This window comes from Chlorocebus sabaeus, chromosome 1 (assembly GCF_047675955.1).
Source record: "Chlorocebus sabaeus isolate Y175 chromosome 1, mChlSab1.0.hap1, whole genome shotgun sequence".
Lineage (NCBI taxonomy): Eukaryota > Metazoa > Chordata > Mammalia > Primates > Cercopithecidae > Chlorocebus > Chlorocebus sabaeus.
In genome coordinates this window covers 53,712,914-53,735,679 of record NC_132904.1, presented here as the reverse complement: position 1 = coordinate 53,735,679, position 22,766 = coordinate 53,712,914, and the positions used below count along the sequence as shown (strand labels likewise).

Genomic DNA, 22,766 nt, shown 5'->3' with positions numbered 1-22,766 from the left:
GGTGAATTCCTGTATATCCTGAGTGGAGGGGAAAGTTTCCAAATTGTAACTTAAAATCCAGATGCAAACAAAAAAGATTGATAAGTTTGACTACAGAAATCAATTTTTTTTTTTTTTTTGATACAGAGTCTCACTCTGTCTTCCAGGCTGGGGTGCAGTGGCACGATTTCGGCTCACTGCAAGCTCCGCCTCCCGGGTTCATGCCATTCTCCTGCCTCGGTCTCCCGAGTAGCTGGGACTACAGGTGCCCGCCACCATGCCCGGCTAATTTTTTGTATTTTTAGTACAGACAGGGTTTCACCATGTTAGCCAGGATGGTCTCAATCTCCTGACCTCGTGATCCGCCAGCCTCGGCCTCCCAAAGTGCTGGGATTACAGGCGTGAGTCACCGCGCCTGGCAGAAAATAAGTTTTAAAAACATTTTTTAATGGCAAAGAATACCATAAGTAACTCAAAATGCAAATGACACATTGGGAGAAAATACTTGCAATATATATTACAGATGCAGGTTGATATCCCTAATATATAAAGAATTGTTTTTGATTGAGAGGGAAAAGTGACAAAAAATGGTAGTAAAGTGACAAAAGACATGAGCAAACAATTTATGAAAAATATTAAAATAGCTCTTAAATACAAAACCTCACTCAAGATAAGATAAATGAAAGTTTAAACTAAACTAAGATATTATGTTTTACCCTTCAGATTGGGAAAAATTCAAAAGCTTGACAAATGTGTAGTAGATGAGGTTGCAGGGAAATATGGAGTCTCATGTATTGCCTATGGGAATGAAAAAATGATGTAATTTCTGTAAAGGAGAATTCCAGAATATCTGATACAATTACATATTCGCTAAGCCTTAGACTTAGTAACCCCATTTCTAAGAATTTACTCTGAAAATACACTGCCAGCAATGTGCATAAAGTTTTTCACTGCTGCATTTTGTGTGAATGCAAAATACTGGAAATTGCTTAGATGCTTACATATAGGAGGTTGGTTGAAAAAAGATATATAGCACCTACATACAGTGGAGTATCTTGCATCTGTTTAAAAAAAATGAAGATTATTTCCATGAACTGATGTGGAGTAATTTTCAGAATATATCTTTAAGGGGCCAAAAGCATACTGCAAAAGTGTATGTATAGAATGCCATCTTTGGTGTAACAAATAAAGGGAAACAATAAAACATGTGATTTGCTTACTTCTGCCAAAAGAAATGAAGGGGGAAAACAGTAAAAGAAGTTACTTACAAATATAAGAGGAATGATATTGAAGGGGCAGGGCAAATATTGCTACTCTTTCTATGGGCCTTTTTGCATAATTTTGACTTTTGGAATCATGTTAATATCCTACATAACCCAAAAAGCAAAATAGAATAATCAGGAACAGAGAAATTAACTAAAACTAAATGCAAACAGACATAGAAATTCAGCTGTATTTCAAATTAATCATATAACCATATTGTAGGGGGAAAAAACCACCGGTCTAAATAACTTTTGAACACAGCTCTTTGACTCTACTATATATCCTCAGTTTAGAGAAAATAATTACAAATTTTGAACTATTTTTCAGAAAGCTTCCTTTTGGTGGTGCAAGTAAAGCTATTTTGAAAATAATTTGAATGCATTGTAGGACTGAGTGATTGAGTAAATGGCTTGGTGTTTTTGGGAACTAGGATTCTAAATGTGGAAGAGAGAGGTCTCAATATTAAATAGGGAAATGTGAGGAAGAACTCTGTGGAGCTGGATGGGAACTGTGAATGCCAGTATGAATGCAGGATTTCTTATTTGTAAGATATACTTAGCTCTACAATGAAAAGACACAGATATAGTGACATTCCAGTAGCAATGAGTGTATCTAGTGCCAAAGTCACTAAAGGGAAATCATTAAAAAGAAACCAGGAATCATTGGAGAAATGGCTCATTTCTCAGGGAAGGTACAAGATAGATCTGGAACTTTTTTTTTTTTTTTTTTTTTTTTTTTAGTGCCAGAAAACAAGAAAGCACTCAAAAACAAATAAAATGAGGAGAGTATGTTACAAAGATAAAGAAACCACCTTGAAAGGTCACTGACTGGATCAAATCTGGGACAACTTGAGCATCAAAACAATAGGAACATATAATTATGTTTTATACATATATATAATTATATTTTATAACCTGTTTAAATAGGGATGAGTTTAGGTAATAGATAGGTGATAGACAGATAGATAATAGACAGACAAATGGATGAGAAGGGGGAGTGCTCAGTTGATATATGCTGCAAATATTTCTTCCAGTAGAATGCCAACTGGTAAATATGGAGGAAGCAGTAGAAGTGGAAAAATCACTATTTTATAACCATCACAATAGAGACTGGATCAGGCATAAATCATCAATATACGTGAAATTGAAGGAGAAAATTTGATGAGGAGTAGGATGTTTTGATGATCTCAAAGTATCTCCCCATAGATCTAGATACAATGTCTAGATAGGACATTCTAGAACCCAAAATTGCAGTATTTGAAATTTAGATCTCAATGCACAGGCTTAACTGCAGATCGGACATAGCAGGTCATTAGATAGTATTCAAACCTTGACATAGAGAAAAATATTAAAACACAGAAAGTTTGAAAGTAAAAGAATGGACAAAATTTTATTATCTAAACATTAATGATAAAAAAGTTTATATAGTTGTATTTTTGCCAGACAAAGCAGAATTCATGGCAAAAAACATGACTAGAAATAAACAGGGACATTTCAGAATTGTAAAATATTCAACTGAAAAATAAACTTAAAATGTTTATGCACTTAATAATACACCTTCAAAATGTATAAAATTGACACAACCATGAAGAGAAGTAAGCAAATCCACACTTGTATTGGAAGATTTTTTTTAACACATTGGTCTTGATATTCGACAGGCAAAAAAGGGAATAATAGAGACATTTAAATGCATAATTAGCAAACAACCTCATAAATATTTTTTAAATACTCCACGCAACAAATTAACAGTATGCATTTTTTTCTTTTCAAGTATACATGAAATATTTATATTCTAATTGACTCTATGCTGGGTCATAAAACAAATCTCAACAAATTTCAGAGAACTGAAATCATACAGAGAATGTTCCCTGAAAATTTTACAATTAAACGTGAAATCAATAACAAAGACATAATTATGAATTTTTCATATATTTAAAAATTTAGAAATATATTTCAACATAACCCATGAGTCAAAGAAGAAGTCACACAGGACAGTAGAATATTTAAGCTGAATAATAATAAAAATATCAAAATATGTGTGCGTGGCATGTGTGTGTGTACAGTAAAGAAGAAAGACTAAAAAAATCATTGACTCAGGCACATTTCTCTAAAAGCTGGAAAACTAACAGCACATTAATAGCAAATAAAGTAGAAGCAAATTAATGGTAAATGTAAGCAGAAATTAATGAAACAAAAGTAAAATGGAAAGTATCAACAAACCCAAAGTTAGTCCTTTGAGAAGACAAACATCCTTGATATACCTCTATTGGGATTAAGAAGAAAAGGTGGGGATCAGGTGGTTGGAGTGGCACCGTTCTAGCCAGTAAATGACCTGCGACATAACTATTTGCAAAACTAATGGGGAAGGCCATTCAGGATAAAGATAAGTTATATCACAGGAAAGCAATTGAAAATGCAAAAATGAAGCATCTGAATGAAGGACTAATTACACTGAATTCAGCACTTATGAATCTTATCTGCAGACATGTACAGACTACATCCTAAGATTGACTCTGCTTCAATAGAAATACACGAACCAGTGCCTTACTGGAAGTGATCTGTGTGTTTTAAGAACTGGTATATATCGGTAAATCAGGGATTTCTTCTTGGTTTGGATCCATTGCTGGATATGAAAGATGGCAAGTCCGGATAGAAGTAAAGGGAAGACATTAAAAGCAAAAAATAAAAATAAATTAAATAAAACAATGCCCCCAGGTTGCCGGAAGCAAGTGGAGATTCTGAATAAGTCAAGGCATGTTGAAGCACTGAAAACAGCAGCAGCCGGGCGTAATGTTTGAAGTGGTAATCAGAATTTCAGTCCTAGTGTCATAACTAGCAAATGTAGACATTCTGAAAATGGTGCTTCCTCATTGGACTCTAATAAAAGTTTGATACCAGAGAAAAGTAAAGTATTCTCTCGGAATTGCAGAAAACCAGTAGAAGAAATCGTTCATTCCGAAACAAAATTGGAACAGGTTGTTTGTCTGTACCAAAAGCCAAGTAAAACAACAGATTCCCCAAGCATAGTCTTTATACAAGAGGCAAAAAATTCACTGAACACTTCTAAAAAACCATTCTGAAAACCATTTTGAATATTAGACAAATGTAACAGGATCCCTTTTTGAGCACAAAGGGGCTTGTAGTCTAAAGTCCAGTTTCTGTCCACTGAGTTTATTGAGTGGTGGTATTCAGATGCCAAAGTCTACAGCAACCAGTACTGTGGATAATAAGAAACTGAGCAGATGGTTTTCCATTTAGAAACAAACTTCAATTCAGAATCACATTTGCCTTTTATTAGAGTGACAACATTTTAAGTTCAGAAGGCTCACGTTTTGTGCCTGTTGAGAAAACACCTAACTTGGTGAATTCAGTCACTTGTAACCAACTGTGTTGATGACATTCTGAAAACTGAAGAATCTAGTAGAACCTGTCCTTCCAGCATTTCAAATTGTGAAAGTGCAGATTCAACTTGGCAGTCATCACTTGACACTGATAACAACAGCCATTATCAAAAGAAGAGGATGTTTTCGGAGAACAAAGAAAAGATTAAATGCATGAAAACTTCAGAGCAAATTAATGAAAATATTTGTGTAGGTTTGGAAAGGCAAACAGCATTCCTGGAACAGGTCAGATATTTGATTATCTATAGTATAAATTATGAACTATTTGATAACAAACTGAAAGAATTGAACGAATGCACTGGGAAGATAGAGTGCAGGAATAAACATGAAGGAATAGCTGATGAATTTTTGTGAATTGCTTCACAAAAGAAGGAATTGCTTCACAAAAATAGCAAAACTCCAAAGACATATTAAAACAGTATTATTCTCTCAAAGGAATTGTTTGGAACCAAACATGTTATCCAGTAATGGAGCCTGTAAGTTTGCAAATTCAGACCATGAATTTGGATAAGAATCTGGAGTCAGGGCCCAGCACAGTGGCTCATGCCTGGAATCCCAGCACTTTGGGAGGCCAAGGCAGGAGGATCTCTTGAGGTCAGGAGTTCGAGACCAGCGTGGACAATATGGTCAAACCCTGTCCCTACTAAAAATATGAAAATTAGCTGGGCATGGTGGCCGGTGCCTGTAATTCCAGCTACTCGGGAGGCTGAGGTGGGGGAATAACTTGATCCTGGGAGGCGGAGGTTGCAGTGAGCTGAGATCACGCCTCTGTACTCCAGCCTGGGTGACAGAATGAGACTCTGTCTCAGAAAAAAAAAAAAAAAACAACATAATCTGGAGTCAGTTAATAGTCCAGTTTAAAGAAAGTCTTTTGAGAATTATGAGCCTTCTAATGCTTCAAAAAAAGGAAGTAAAAAATTAATTTGTCACCAGATCAAAATGAGTGTTTCTGAAAGTAACAATGATGATCTTATATTGATTTCAGTGAAAAGTCCTAATTTGACAACTCCAGTTAAATCCAACAGATATCAGAAAAATTACATCAGGAAATTCCATCAATTCTCCCATTGCTGAAGTTATGGCTGTACAGAGGAAACTCGATTCTACAACTGATTTGACAAAAGAAGGCCTATCCAACGGCAATACAGAAAGTCCAGTATCCACCCTGGAGTACCTTTGAAAGCTATTTTAAACTCAAAAGAAACAACCTCATTGGCACAAAATGCAGCCCAGGTTCCTGAGTCCTTTCAGCACCTGCCACCACTCTCAGAACCACCACCACTAATACCTGAATTAGTAGATAAAATCTCAGACACACTTCCTCACCAGAAGCCTGAGCTCAAAGTGAAATGCGTTTTGAGACCCAGTGTTCTCCTGTAGAAACTTACCACCTCTTCCTGTGTTATGAGGACCCTAATAATAAGTTAATTTGGAAGAAGATTGGAGAAATTAAAGCTTTACCACTCCCAATGGCCTGTACTTTAACTCAGTTTTTAGCTTCCAACAAATATTATTTTATTGTTCAATCAAAAGATATTTTGGATGGTATGGACCATTCTGTGATATAAAATCTATCCCTGAGCTTTCTGAAAATCTTACCTAAAAAAGAGGTCTTCAATAATTATATATTATACTACAATTTTTCCATATTTGTGTTGTTTACAATATCACTGTAATACCATTTCCCGTTGTAAAAGGTCAGCTCAGATTGTGAGCCCTTTCTATAGAAACAGTCCTCTTCTATATGCTGTAAGTGGCCAGTAATTTGATGAACTTCTGATGTGTATTAAATATATCCTTCCAGTGGATAAATTCTAAAACATACACTCTCATGAACCCATGTTGCTGAGGTGTGTTGTGAACAATACCTTTGGTGATTGGGGAACTGCTGCTTTCATCAGAAGACCTAGAATACAAGCAGCCACTGTTTCCTCCATTGACAATCAGCATTTAGTGACCTGCTGTGGTCAGCATAGCTACAGAAAAATTGGTTCTTTTTTTTTTTTGAGACGGAGTCTCACTCAGTCGCCCAGGCTGGAGTGCAGTGGCACGATCTTGGCTCACCACAAAATCGGCTCTTGACTGAGGCCAGGTCATCCTTGGGGTGCACCTCCACCAAGATTTTATGAAAAGATGACATTTTGAGCTAGATGATAAAAATAAATATAAAAATTTAAAGATTTCATGAAAAAAAAGAAGAAAAGGGAGAAGACACATATATATCCAATGTGAGGGATGAAAAATCAACTTTGCTAGAGATTCTGCTAATATTCCAAATAATAGGATGATACTAATGGGATATTATTAATAAAACAACCTAGATTTAGATTAGATGAACAATATCATAGAGAAATGCAACTTAAGATCTTCATAACTTTGGGATACGAAGAGATTTTTTTAGGCAGGATATTTAAAAAGTTCTAACTATGATGGAAAATAGATGAAGTTTGCCACCTTGAAACCAAGAACCTCTCTTTTCATCAAATGACTTGGTGAAAAGTAAGCCAACAGTGGGAGAAAAGATTTGCTACTCATATAGTCAACAAAGAGCTCCTACGCCGAATACAAAAAGAATTTCTAAAAATCAATAAGGAAAAGTCAAACAGCCAAATAGAAAACATTGGCAGAAAACTTGAATAAGCACTTCACAAATGAAGAGATCTAAATGACACATGGAAAGGTGTTGGGCCCCATTACTAATTGGGGAATGTAAATTAAAACCGTGAGTTACCGATGCACTCACCAGAATGGATAAGCTCTGGAAGTCTGTGATACCAAGTCCTGTGCAGCTCTGGAGTACAGGTGCAACAGCTGGCACTCTTCCCATTGAAGGAAACCAGAACGTGTCACTCCAAAATCTACCTCTTTGAAATAAATATTTTTGAACTGAAGGCAATTAAAAAGTAGCAAAGGGAGAAAGAGCTCTTTCTATTCTCTCCTCTGCCCCTACTGCCTAAAGACAGGATATAAATTATCCTTTACTGGAGATGACTGCTGTTAGCTCAGAGATGGCTCCAGAGGAATCTACAAATAACCCTTACTCCATTAGTTTCTTCCCATATTCTACTCACAGCTACCTCTGGAAGCTTAAAACTTTGCTTTGTCTTGTCACTTCTCTAAAATTTATTATTCTTTGTTGAAGCTGTTAACTAAGCCAGAGTTTCAAGTCACTGCTTTGAGGTACCTTTCACTGAAGTTTCTCTTATGTGATGCATGCTGTTTGCATTTATACACTTGTCTGTTTTCTCTCTTGTTAATCTGTCTTTAGTAACAGGAGTCTGTCCCAACAATACATTTATAAGGGCTGAAGAAAAATTATGTTGTTTCCTTGGCATCATGCATTGCTGGTGGATATGCAAGTTCACATGATTTCTATGGAAAAGAGTTGTCAGAATCTTCTGAAGTTGAACATATACATACCCTATGATCCCAAATTTCTTGGAATTTCCAAAATTTCTTAGATTTATACCCACAGAAATTCATGTACACATGTACTTTAAGATTTGTATAAAAATATTCATAGCTGTGTATTGACCATGGCGCCAAACTGGAAGTGATGTGCATGTGTATCAGTTGTAAAGTTGAATGATCTAGAGCCATGTGCTAATTATGTCTGATGAAAAAGCCAGATTCAAAAAAGTAAATACTGTATGACTTGATTTATATTTAGTGCAAAAACTAGGCAAAAAGTTAGTGCTTAGGAATGTATGTTTAGGTAGTAAAGCTATAAAGAAAAATATAGAAGTAATTGCCATAAAAATCAGGATAATGTTGCCCTTGTTGAGGAGAAAACATAAGGTGGCTTCTGGGTGTTGATCATCATCTAAATCAGGAGTTGGTAAATTACAGTCTGGTACCTATTTTCATAAATAAATTTTATTGGAACAATGCAGGCACTTTTGTTTAATATTGTCTGTGGCTCCTTTCACAATGCAACAACAGATACAGATGCTGTGACCTGAATGTTTGTGCCTTTCCTGCCAGATTCATATGATGAAACCTAATCACCAATGTGATGATACTAGGAGGCCTTTGGGAAGTGATGAGATTATGAGGGTGGAGCTCTCATAAATGGAATTAGTATCTTTATAAAAGGGGCCCCAGAGAGCTAACTTGCCCCTTCTACCAAGTGAGAACACAGTGAGAGGGAACCTTATAGGCCAGAAACTGGGAAACAGGCCTTTACCAGACGTGGAATCTGAGTCAGCTGGCACTTTGATCTTGGACTTCCCAGCTTCCAGAACTGTGAGAAGTATATTTTTATTGTTTCTAGGCCACACAGTTTATGGTATTTTGTTACAGCTGCCTGAACGGACTAACACAGCAGAGTTAGGTAGTTGCTGAAGGGATCAGCTACGTAAAATATTTACTCTTGCTCTCTAGAGAAAAAGTTTGCTGACCCCTGACCTAGACTTCCACCTGGGTATTGATCTCATAGGTGCTTCTTTGTGACAAATCACTGCCCTCTACATTCTATTTCTGTTACACATTTTTCTTTTGTATATCTTTCTGTGTATATGCTGTATTTCACAAGAAGATGATATTCAAGCTCTATATTTGAGTTTCAGCAGAGAACAACAGAATTGGGTGGAGACGTGGGCACTGGGAGGTGGGTGATTCACCTTCTTAGAACCTCCTTACATACAATTTGCACTTACTGGTCAGCCAGTGTATACTTCACAGGTTTCCAGAGTTGTTCAAGAACCATCAAAACATGAATGTCCCTTTTTTTTACAGATGAAGAAACTGAGGCTCAGGGAGATTTAACTGTCTTGCAGATTTCTCAGAACTTGGGGGAGAAGATGGGATTTCAATGCATTCTGTCCAACTATGAAGTGCGTAACACCATGAGGTTGCCTCCTACCTATTGTTAGAAACAAAACAAATAAGGAGGAAAAACTCAGCCTGATCCTCAGGCATTTTAAGGGCCCGTAGCCAGCTCCTAAATTTAGCCAGTATTTTTTTTCTCCAGAATACATTTAAAAAATGCTTAACTGGATCAAGTTTTTAGTCTCCTTAATAAATTGCTTTACCAAAAGGCTTGCAGAATGGGAACTACGCCCAGGAAACTTCTAGTCCTTGTAACCTGCCTGTGGTTGCACAGGAGGACCAATCTTCAAACCCAAGTCTGTTTCCAAAGCTTGCGGTGGCCGCAGGTGACTGATAGCTTTAATCATACCCTACTCCAAGCCTCTCTGCAAGCCTTGAAAATGAAAGGATGGGATTGGCCCAACCAATCATTCCTGACAGAGCTTCGTACTCTGCTTTCTTTCCAATACTCTCAGAGCCACAAAGGAAACAATCGCCTTTCCCAGGAACAGTACAGGCTGAGATGCCTTCTCTGGATTTGCTGTGCTTCGGCAAAGCCCTTATTGCCTCCTGCTCCACAGTTCACCAAGTGTAAATTATAGGGAAGATTAACCTGCTTATTATTACAATTGTTCACTCAACTCTTAACACCAAGAGCCATTACAGGGAAATTAGACTTCGGGGAATGCTATTTACAGCTGCTGGACTGGCACCCAGGGGACTGCTACTAAATTCATTTATATGTTTTTCCCATGGAAATTCTCAGTGGATTTAGGTTACTCTTTTAATTTCCTAATCCTTCAGTGACCTTACATTGTCCAGCTCATCATAACCCCTTCCAATGACATTTTCTTTCCCATCATACTTGAGATTATTTCTCTAACAGGCCGAGTTATGACCCACTCTTGCTAATCCTCAACATATCAGGGGAGCTGTGGGCTAATGTGTTTATAATGGCATCAGAAAGACCTAGGTTCAAATTCCGGCCCCGGGAAAGAAGAGGCAAAATAACCCTAGACAAGTTATTTAATCTCTCAAAACTTCAGGTTCTGCATACATTAAATGCACAGTTGTTAAGATGCAATGAGGTAATACATACAAAACATGCAACATGATATCGGGCTCATAGGAAGTGATGGTGGCCAACATGATAGTTGTTTAATTCTAGGTATCTATTATTGTTGTTGTTTAATGAAATCCTGGCTTTATTTATAGACTGAGCAGACTGGGAGGGACCAGGAGCAATGGGAAGGGTTTATGGAGCCTGATGGAAATGGGACTTGTCAGGATGGACTGACAACATTCAGCGAATAGATGGCTTGGGAGTAGGATATCTGCCCTTCCCACACACTCCCACCCATCGCCCACATTCCCTGGCTTGGGACCTCTGCTGCTTTACCTACCAGACCTCATGTGATCCTGCATCCCAGGGCTGGGCATGGGCCCTTGACTCTTCATAAATTCCTGGCTGTAATTCTGTGTTCTTTCTGGCACTGACTTCATAGCAGCAGAATTTTAATAGACATCAAACATCTGGTTCTGTTTAGCTTCAGTTTTCAGTTAGAATATAGTAAGTCATCCTTTCCTCACCACTCCAGACCTTGCATATTTCTGAAGACACATTGTTTCCCTTCTTCGCTAGTGGCAGGGATGGGCCTCTGCCCTGCTGTAGTTTTGGTATTAACATTTTTAGGGCCACTTAATCTAGATGTCACTGGACTTTCAGTCCTGTTTTCTCACTTGCGCCTATGACAATGACTCTGAGGTTGCTGGGAGCCAGGATCACCCCTACTTTACTGGTGAGGGAATGGGTAGTCTAAGACCAAGTTATTTCTGGGTCTAGATGCCACATCTCTTGGGTCTGTGCCAGCACGCTGTGCTCTAAAACCATCATTGTCTCCTTCCTAGAGACGAGGCTTGCAGCTGCAGATGGGTATCAACTCATGGGAAGCCACTCCCTTCAAAGACCTGGATGACTTTATTCTGGATGTTTCTAGCAAGGCCGCAGGTCCAAAGAATGAAGAGGGCCCTGATGGACCCTCTGCACTTACAGACTTAGTGTCTGAACCTACATGTCTCACCACCTTGTCCCTTCCTGTCTGTTCCAACCTGCCTGGCATCAGCCCTCACCTGTTCCCCCCATTCCCTCCTCTGCCTGTTCTTTCCCTTGGCTGTAGTCAATAGCTCCTTCCACCTTCCAACTTTTGGCTTCATCTCCTGGCCACTGACACCCATGGTGTCTCTGCCTTTAACCTGGCCCCAGCATGCCTTTGTGCTGCCCTCTTAGGAAACTTTCATCTTTTTTTTTTTTTTTTAGATGGAGTCTTACTCTGTCACCCAGGCTGGAGTGCAGTGGCACGATCTCGGCTCATTGCAACCTCTGCCTCTAGGTTCAAGTGATTCTCCTGCCTCAGCCTACTGAGTAGCTGGGATTACAGGCGCCCACCACCATGCCCAGCTAATTTTTTTTTTCATATTTTTACTAGAGAGGGGGTTTCACCATGCTGGTCAGGCTGGTCTCAAACTCCTGACCTCAGGCGATCTGCCCACCTTGGCCTCCCAAAGTGCTGGGATTACAGGCTTTAGCCACCACACCTGACCAGAAACCTTCATCTTGAATTTGTCTTCTAGACCCTGATGGCAGCTCAGGAAGTCCTTGCAGGCCCCAAGTGCTCCATAATACAATCCTAGAAGCACAGTCTGATCTGGTGCTTGTATATCTGATGCCATTCAGGTCCCATATGCAGACCTGAGGCAGGCTGGACATGTAGAATGGTTGAATAACTGGGCAAAATTTCTAGTTATCTCTGTTCCTCCCCTTCAGAAGGAATATGATATTCCACACTGCTGGGGTAATGCCTCATCATCTCCTGAAGTGGCCTGGGCTGCTCTGCCCAGCCTGTGCCTGGCACAGGCTGCCCCTCACCTGGCAGGAGTCTATGGGCTTTGCAGCCAGGGCCTGCATTTTTTATATCATCCTAAGCCAGCAATATCTCTGCCACCATTCACCTTGGCTCAGTCTGCTCAAAGTCTCTCCTGCTTTCACATATCAGTCTGCTCACTGTGGGCTTGCCCCTAGTTTTGGACCTAGTTTACCTACATTCCTGGACTTGATCCCACCAGTTCAGCTCCTTGCTTACTGCAGGTCTGTTCTCTCTTTAGCTGTGGCACAGTGGGATTGACCACCTGTGCTGGTTAATTTTATGTGTGAATTTCGCTGGACCTTGGTGTCCAGCTAATTGGTCAAACATTATTCTGAATGTTTCCATGAGCATGTATTTTTGGATGAGATGAACATTTAAATCCATGGACTCTGAGTAAAGCAGATTGCCCTTCATTATGTGGGTGGGTTTCATCTAGCCCATTGAAGACTTTAATAGAACAAAGACCGACTTCTGCCACCAGAGGGATTGTGGCAACTGACAGCTTTGGACTTGACCTGCAACATGGGCTCTTCCCTGGGTCTACAGCCTGCCAGCCCACCCTGTGGATCGTGGACTTGCATGACTCCATAATTGTGTAGGCAGTTCCCTTCACTATCTCTCTGTATAGATACACATCCTATGGGTTCTGTTTCTCTGGAGAACACTGATTAATACAGCTTCTAACACAGGGATGGTTAAGAGAATAGATTCCAAAGCCTTAAAAAAAAAAAACTTACAAATTTTAATGATCAACTTAAAAGTTATGTTTTTCGCCTTTTTTATTGTGGTGAAGTATACATAACATAAAGCTTACTATTTTAACCTTTTTTTTTTTTTTTTTGAGTCGGAGTCTCGCTCTGTTGCCCAGGCTGGAGTGCAGTGACACAATCTCGGCTCACTGCAACCTCTGCCTCCCAGGTGTAAGTGATTCTCCTACCTCAGCCTCCCAAGTAGCTGGGACTGCAGGTGCCCACCACCACGCCTGGCTAATTTTTTGTATTTTTAGTAGAGACGGGGTTTCGCCGTGTTAGCCAGGATGGTCTCAATCTCCTGACCTTGTGATCCGCCTGCCTCGGCCTCCCAAAGTGCTGAGATTACAGGCATGAGCCACTGTGCCCAGCCTATTTTAACTATTTTTAAGTGTAGAGTTCAATGGCACTAATTTAAGGACATTCACATTGTTCTGCAATCCACCTCCACACTCTCATCTTTGCAAACTGAACTCTGAACCTATTAAACAATAACTCCCCGTTTCCTTCTCCCCTCCAACTCCTAGACTTTCTGCTTTCTGTCTGTATGAATTTAACTACACTAGGTCCCTCATATAAGTGGAATCACCCAGTATTTTCCCTTGTGTTACTGGCTTTTTCCCCTGTGCAAAATGTCTTTAAGGTTTATCCATGTTGTAGCACGTGTCAGAACAGAACAACTATTAAGCTGGGTTCCTTGAGCAATTTTCTAAACTGCTTGAGTCATCTCATCTCATCTGTAAAATGGGAGTTGTAAGAGTATCAGCCTTATGGGGTTCAATGAGTTAGTATGCAGAAAGTTCTTGAGCAGTAGCTGGCTCACTGTGAGTGCTCAAAAGATGCAGCCTGACCTTATTAGGTTCCTTTCTGATCTGGTGCCAAGGGTCCTTTTTCAAGATCTGCTGCCCTGCTCAGAATGGTGCTCTCTGGCCATCCCACATCTAGCGCATGGTTTTCTCAGTGAATATTTGTGACATGAATGTACGCATGGAACTTATTGTCTCCCCAGCTCTGGCCCTGGAGGGTCAGATGAGGGACAGAATCTCTAAGCTGTGACAGGGAGTAAAATAGAGCTCTCTTAAGTACCACAGTTACTTAAACTTCAATGGTTTTCAATATGGTACCTAAACCCCAGTAGCAGTAAGCTAATGATTTCATGTCAGGATGAAATAGCAAGCAACATTGGTCTACAACTTGGAGTTGATGGCCAAGTTCAGAGTTTAAGACCTTGCTTTGCTATTTGTTGGGAGTACAACCTTGAAATACTAATCTTCCCCTGAAAAACCTTAGTTTCCTCATCTGTCAATGTGGATTACAAGCTCTATTTCCCAGGGCTGCCATGAGAGCTTCACATGAGATTTTGATGGAACTCACTTTGTACATGATTCTGCACCACGAGGGCCACCCTCTTCCTCGAGTCCCTGCCTTGCTTGGGTGGATCTCAGCTACCAGGAAGCAGCACACCATTTGCAGTTTGGATTCAATTTCCTCTTGACTCTTCTTTTCATTACAAACATGATAAAAGTGAGAGAGACAGATGGCAAGACTTGATTCACTTTTACAAAATGTTTTTATGGTGTGAATATAAAACTGAAAACGAGGGGAACGAGAAGGTTGCAATATCAGGGGAGTTGGGGAGGTGGTGAGCTCAGTGGGGAGGTTTTGGCTAATTGCCCATGTTTTGAGTGGTGCTCCCCGCCACCGGTCCACCACTCTGGACACCCTAGGACATCACTGTCAGTGAGGAGAGACAGACAGCAGATAGACTTTCTCCTTAAAGCACCTTCCTGAAGGGACACTCAAAGTCAAGACACTGGTCACTTACTGGCCGATGGCTCTGGGTCGGACCAAATGATGCTGCCTTTCCTAGCACGGGGAGGCAATGTTCTCTAGCTGAAGCCAGGGCAGCACAGAGTCTGCCTGAATTCCTCTCAACATTTGATTAGGCCAGGCTTTCTCAACATGGCACCATCGATATCTTGAGCTGGATAGTTCTTTGTTGTGGGTGCTGTCCTTTGCATTTTTGTATGTTTAGCAGCATCCTTGGCCCCTACTCACTAGATGCCCGTAGCACCCTCCCCATCTCAGTTGTGAAAAACAAATCCCCCCAGGGGCTGGCAAAACTGCCCCCTATTGAGAACTACTGGGTTATGCCCATCAGTTGGGGTGCCTAGGTGTGCCCTTCTCGTGGGGCTGGATAAGCCAGATGGAATAGGCAGAGAGTTACCTGGCAGCCCTTTACTGGGGATCTTTTGCTTACTCTCCACCCTGAATCAAGGAGCTCCACTGGCCTCTGGCTTCTGGTTGGCATTGGCCAGTAAGGAACACAAGGAGGAGATCCAAGGAAGGGCAGAGGGTGAGGTCAAGGTATTCGTTCACCCACTTCCCCTCTGCAGGTTTGAGGGGATGGCTGCCTCCCTTGCAAAAGGTCACCTCTCCCTTTTAGTGGCCTGCTCCAGGTTTTGGGACCTGCTTCTCTCTTAGCTGCATCAGGTCTGGGGGTTGCTAACAGCTTCTCTCCCACTGCTGCCAGCCCCAGGGTGCTGCATGCTTTGGTCAGTTACCTCCACCCTGTCTTCACCTTTCTGAATTTCTCTAATGACTACATTTGAATGTGCTGTTTGCTTGCTGTTGAAACATAACTGATTTTTACAAACAAATATTTATTTTTCTTGCATTAGTTCATTTGACCATTCATTTGTTCAACACATTGATTTTCATGTCTACCTGTCCTGGGCCAGGCATGATGCCAGGTACTGGGGGCACAGAAATGGATCAGACATCATTCCTGCCTGAAGAGAGCTTACAGTCTTCCTGTGGAATAAGACGGGAGGATGGTGATAGTCCGAGACCTGGTGCTCAGGTGCTCTATGAGAGGTCTGGCAAAGCCCTGGGGAAGACACAGGAAGAGTATGGCCTAGGAAGCCTGGTGACCCAGAGGAGAAGGTACTGGATCTCCTGCAGTGATGACACATCATCAGGTGGTTCTAAGAGGATGTCCCCAGATCACAGCAGCACATCCTAGGCAGAGGCACAAAGTCTGCAGGCTCCTCTCTCCAAGCCCTGGGGACTCTCTCTGGGGAGGAGTAAGCTGTGCATGTTGAAGCCAAGAGCCTTCTTGCCAGGGCTCCAGAGCTCACTCACCCTGAGGCCCTCCACTCTTTGGCTATTTGAAATCTGTGACTGACGCTGTGAAGAAAGAGAACATTCCAGTGCAGAGAAGTCTTTCTCCGCAGCAGCTGCCAAACAGGCTCCTTGCCGAGGTACCTCCCTGCTGCCTGCCAGCCAGCCATATTTCAAAGGTCACAATTTCCTCCCTGTGGTTTTCTACAGAGCTAAAGTCTCCAGGACCCTGAAATAAATTAAAATATTGATTGATTCTTAATATTATCTCAAATCTCTCAAAATCTCCAGGTCTTATATAAATCAATGTGCCAGTTCCAGGGACTTATTCAGTAATCTGCAAAGTATCCTGGTAATTACTTTCAGGCTGACCCCGTGGCAGAGGGAGGCCACCTTTCCATCATTTTTAGGGCCCTGGGTACAGTAACTGATCAGAGGACTCTCTTTTCTTATTTCAACTACTGAACCTCTTCAACACAGTGCCTTGGACAGCACAAGGCAGCCCACCTGCTGGAACGAGTCTGTGGGGCAGACCTGGGTTAGGAACTCGCCTCTCTGCTGCCCTGCCTCATTCTGCTTCTCCCCTCCACCCCTTCCACCTCATCCCCTGCCTTTTACTCCAGTGTCCTTAGCTTCTTGGCAAGGATAGTTCAGAAATTAATTTAATAACACTCTATTTCTGCAGATTAAGTAGAGAGCTTGTCTTATTGGGGAAAAGCTGTCTGAAAGCCTCAAGCACATGGGCCCTTCTGATGCTGCCCAAGGCAGCTGCCTGGATTTCAGGAGTGAGGGTGGGATGGGAAGAAGGAGTGGGGAGATGGGCCATATGCCTCTCATAACAGTGCTCGTTTACACTGCAGTAAGTAATAACGCGACTTCAGCTCATTAGGGGCCAATGCGGTTCTCAAAGAGGGGAGTGTGTTCCTAAGGAAGCTAGAGATGATGCCTTGTGCACGGTCCTCCCCATCTGACCCCAACCACATCGGAGCCTCGCATTCTGCGGCAGCATCCCCTAACATCCTCCTGTCCTGAATGCCAGAGAGGTGTATGGCCAGCCACCCCGGAACACGTTTTGTTCTTTCACCATTCTTAGCCTTTGAATATATTAATCTCTTTATCTGGGATGCTTTGCTCCTCTTTCCCCCATCTGAAAAACTCCTGGTCATCCTTCAGAGCCTAGTTCAAGACCGGGTGCAGTGGCTCACACCTGTAATCTTAGCACTTTGGGAAGCTGAGGCAGGCAGATCATTTGAGGTCAGGAGTTCGAGACCAGCCTGACCAACATGGTGAAACCTGATCTCTACTAAAAATACATAAAATTAGCCGGTGTGGTGGTACATGCCTGTAATGTCAGCTACTCGAGAGGCTGAGACAGGAGAATCACTTGAAACTAGGAGGCAGAGGTTGCAGTTTAAAAAAAAAAAAACCTAGTTCAAATGTGAACTCTTGTGGGGAACTCCCACACTTCCTGTGTTTTCCTCTGCAGTTGAGGATTCAGACAAACCTCAAAGGTATTTGCAGACATGTCTGCAGGTGTCTGGCTTCCCATCACCTTACAGTAAAGCTCTCATGGTGACCTACAAGAGCCCATGTCATCTACCTTTCATAATCTCTCTGGGCTCCAGTAACATTGACTGCCTTACTGTTCTTCCAAAGCCGGCAGCCAATGCCCCCACCCCACTCAGGTTCCTTGCATTTGCAGTTCCCTCTGCCTGGGACGCTGTTCCCCACAGCAGAGGTGGAAGAAGCTGTTCTCACAGAGGGGACATGGGGGTCACATTTTAGATCTCCAGGTGAGCAGGGTCAGGGTGTGGGGTCTTCTGCTCACTTCTGCTTGGTGCAGGGTGAGCTTCAGGACACCAGTGGGGACACCCTGTGGAGCAGTAACAGACAGATCCACAGACCTTGAGACTTGTGGGGAAAGGGAAACCTGGGGCTCAGGAACTCACCTCGTGTGCAGACACACCCAAGACCACCCCTGGGAGCCCAGAAGCATTCAGAGGGCACTGTGGAGTGGTTGTGATCCTGTGTGAGCGGAAGGGAGTTATGACACAGTGAGGTCTGAGGTACTGGGACTCTATTCCCGCCAACAGGCTAGAGGAGGCGAAGAGCTTGCTGTTGTATTGACAGCATCGTCTTGGGTTACAAATAGATTTCACACTGAGACATACGCCTACCTATTCAAAGTGGCTGAAGGGCTTCAGGCCAACATCATGGAAAACACTCTCCAACCAACCATCTCAAGCCTTTCTGGATTAAGACTGATATATTCAAGTTTATTTTCCTCAAACTGCTGAGTAGAAAATGAGAGAATTTTTTGGTGGGTCTTTGCATAGGCCCAAGCAGGTGGGGCTTCCAACCCTATACCACAGGGTGATCACACATACCCACATGCACACACACACGCATACACATGCACCTGCGCCATGGCAGGCAGGAGCTGCAGGAGTGAGGCTGGTACTTCAGTCGATGGTGCCTTTCCTGTGGGGAACCATCTGTCCTTTTCCTTCTGCCAACTGCAGCCAATTCTCTGGTTCTTCTTTTTCATCCCACAGCTCCAAATTCTCAAGAGATGGGGTACAGATAGTGGTCATAATCTTATCCCTCCCCACAACATGGAAACTTAGGGTTCAAGACAATATGTCTACTTTTTTGTTTTTACTTGAGAACATCTGTGAGCTAGGCCAGCCTACAGGCCTAGTGGGCTGCAGCTAGAGCAGGGAGCTTCTCATCAGGATAGTAGGAAGTGTTAGGATGAGATGAGGCTGAGACCTAAGGCCCAAGAGGAGGGACTTAGGTGACTAATATGAGAAGGCCAGGAGAAATGTTAAAACTGGGAGCAGACATGGAAATCAGAGAACCAGGGAGAGAAGAGCAGGCATAGTGGCCACAGAGAAATTGAGGAAGCTCTAGGACAATGTCTTGGAATAGGTACGGTATTTGTTGCTGACTTTCACAGGCCTGCAAAAATATGATAAATGAGTGGACAGTCTGGGTTTGAGGCGTTGGAGTGGGATGAACAGTTAGCCTAGATGGTTGACTTCTAATATGGGAGTCAACTCCTTCTCCTTTCTTAGTCTTGCCTTTACATAATCGTGTTAGGACAATCTTCATTCTTCTTGTTTTCTCTAAGGTAGAGAGGGATAATAATTATCAGAAATTTTATTTTCTGAAGAGAATGGGAATCTGAATTTATCAATCTTTATTCACTTTTCACTTTTTTTTTTTTTTTTTTTTTTTTCAGGGGCAACCACTTCACTCTTATTCTACATCTCTTTTGAGGAGATTCCTTCTAGAACTTTCCTTTCACTCACTCCAGGGAATGTTGCAGTCCTAAACAGGGACTTAGAAAAGTGGAGTTCCAGCCCCTTCCCCATTAATTACTGACTGCGTGACCCTTAGTATGTCACTTACCCTCTCTGGGCAATTTGGCTACATTATCTTCAAGGGCTTCCCAGCTGTGCTACTCTGGGATTCTCTAAGTCTGTCTTCTTTATGGATTAATCTCTAAGCCACAATGACACCTCCATCCAGAAATGCCATTCCAAATGTTCACTGGTGAGCAGGTGTCTGCACACAGACCCTGCTCCCCAGATGCTACAGGCAATTTGGGAACTATATTTTTAAAATCACCACAGATGGGAAGACTAAATTGAAATGAGACTTGTTTGAAAACGCTGCTTTTAGCATTTTAGCCCCATCCTTCATCCTTCATTGCATTCAACTTTTCAGATGGCTGCCCCCAACAGCCCATGATCTTTTTGATTGCTCAACAAAGTCTCCTGGAAAAGAGCTTCTGATCACTGCTAGCTCTGTGGCCTCTCCTTCTTGCCATCCCATAATTCTTGTTCTAGTTCATTTCAGGGCTATTGAAGTCCCATATGATCAATGTTATGGCCTCATTAACTGACTCTGTTATCTGCATAAACATGGGCAGATTTGCTTTTTCATCATGCCCTAGAGGTCTATAACAGCATCGATGATCTTTCCTACTGTCTTAATTCATTTTGTGCTGCTATAATGGAATAACAGAGACAAGGTAATTTATAAAGAACAGAGATTTATTTCTTACAATTCTGGAGGCTGGAAAGTCCAAGGTTGAGAGGCCTGCATCTTGCAAGGGCCTTCTTGCTGTGTCATCCCATGGTGGAACATGGAAGAGCAAGAGAATGCATATATCCATGAGAGAGAGAGAAAGAGAAAGAGAGAGAGAGAGAGAAGTGGGGGTGGACTCATTTTTTAATCAGGAACCTACTCCTGCAATAACTAACTCTTGCAATAATGACATTAATTCATTCACGAGGGCAGAACTCTCATGACCCAATCACCTCTTAAAGGTTTCATTGTTCAACATTGTTGCACTGGAGATTAAGCTTCCAACACATGAACTCTGGGGGACACATTCAGACCACAGTACCTACCATATCAGGCAGTAACCTTAATCTAAGTTCTAGGCTGAGCATGTTCATTTGCATATATCATCTTTTTATCCACACAGTAGTGCTCTTCCTGCATCTATATTGCTACTTTCCTTTCCCACACAAAATTTGGGAACTATATTTTAAAAATCACCGCAGACGGGAAGATTGTTTCCTGAAAAGTCTTTTTTTCAGATAATATCTCCAGAATTGGGATGATTTTTAACCTTAAGCCTGCCCCCGACTTGTTGAATGACATGCCGTCTGGGTGTAGTGCTTGTCCTGGGGGCTAGTATTGTCCTGGGAGTAGCCTGTCAGTGGGCAGAGCCTCAGGTGGGCTGGATGGTGAGCTGTAAGACAGGTCAGGAGGCAGGTGAGGGCTGGGGTGCAGTCATGGGATGAGATGCAGGTGTGAGCAGCTCAAGAGCCAGGGCAGATGGGGTCCAGGCAGAAAGGGCTAGCTGGGAACTGGGAACCAGGAGGTGAATGGAGAAAGTCAGAGTCAAGGGTGTTGGTAGCCAGGTTGAATCCAGAGGGTAAAGACCTGGAGCCAAGGCCAGCTAAACCCAATGCTGTATTGGGAACCCAAGCAACTTGATAGCCTGGGACCAAGGAGAGAATTCTGGGGATCTTGTTTGTGACTGTGGAGACAAATTGTCTGAATTTAAATCCTGGCTCTGCTCCTTATAGCTGAGTGTCTGGGAGAAAATTATTTAACTTCTCCATGCCTTGGTCTCCTCATCCATAAATTGGATGACTATAATAGTGCCTTTCTTATAGGATTGTTTAAGGGAGTTAAGACATGTAAGGTTTTTAGAAGTGGTACTTGGCCCATACTGGCATCAGATTCAGCTATTTTCTTGTAAAAATTGATCATTAGGTCACTTTGCACATGGTGGATTCTGCCTCAAGGGGATGTTGTAGGCTCTGAGCAGCTTCGGATGCTGCTGTACGGGAGTGTATTCCAACTCAGGGAAGGCCTGGCCTTGGTTAGCATGGTGCTGTGGTCCCAGTTCATGCTGCTGCCATATGTTTGTTAGTGGGATAATTGAGCAACTGTCCATTTTTATTTTTAAGTTCTGATGGAAACGTGGAAATAAAAGCACAGTATATTTCTGCAATAACCAGAGTGTGGGCTTTTGTGTTATCAGTCCTGAGTTCAAATCCCCTCTCTTCTATTCATTTATCATATGACATTTGGTAAGTTTTCACCTTTTTGAGTCTTGGTTTTCTTATCTACACAATGGGGATACCAACCTGTATCTCACAGAATGAATTGGGGGTTCAAGGTAAAGTATGTAAAGCATCTGGCTTAATACTTCCTTTCTTCTGAAAGAGCTCCCATGTTGGCTGGGGCTCTAGTTTCACCTGATGGTTCTACTGGAGAAGGATCCACTTCCAAGCTCACTCACATGGCTGTTGGCATGTTCCTCACGGGATGGTAGGCTGAGGGTTCTTGGCTGGCTGGGTCCATTCTCCATTCTTTGCCATGTGGGTCCCTCCATAGGGCAGCTTACAGCATGGCAGCTTGGCTTCCCTCCGAGTGAGCAAGATGGAAACCAGAGTCTTTTTGTAACCTAATATTGGAAGTGATATCCCATCATTATTCATCAGCATCCCTCACTCAAGGTAGAGGGTATTTTACAAGAATGTGAACACCAGGATGGGGCACCACTGGGGCCATTCTGGAGGTTGCCCATCACATTCTGAAACTTCTTTTCCCACACACATGTCCCAGTACTTCTCTCTCCAAAGCCATAACCTCTTAGCCATAACCTCTGAGACATTTTTCACTTCATCCCGCCCCTCCCTCAACCAGAGCTAAACTCCAAAGGCACTGAGTCTTTCAATCTTTGAGCAAGAAACTTATCTTAATAAGGGTTCTCAATATTCTATTTCTCATGTGAAGATTCTCTTTTTTCCTCCTAGAGCCCTCTAAAGTTTTGATTTCTTTAAACAGAGAAAGGGAAGCTTTTTTCTCTACCCATTCCCAAGAAAATGTAGTAGCCAAAATCTGTTTTAAATGTGTGACTTACTACATGATAATTGACCTCTTCCTTCATCTTGTATTCAAGAAACTTCTAATTTCAGTAATGTTAAA

General features: G+C 42.0%; 1 long non-coding RNA gene and 1 pseudogene across 1 annotated transcript in view; both read left to right on the top strand.

The window, feature by feature from the left end:
• LOC119624495 (uncharacterized) overlaps positions 1 to 22,766 on the top strand; it is a 112,311-nt gene that overhangs the window by 13,307 nt on the left and 76,238 nt on the right. The window lies entirely within an intron of this gene.
• Positions 3,317 to 6,386, top strand: LOC103240213 (activating transcription factor 7-interacting protein 2-like; annotated as a pseudogene).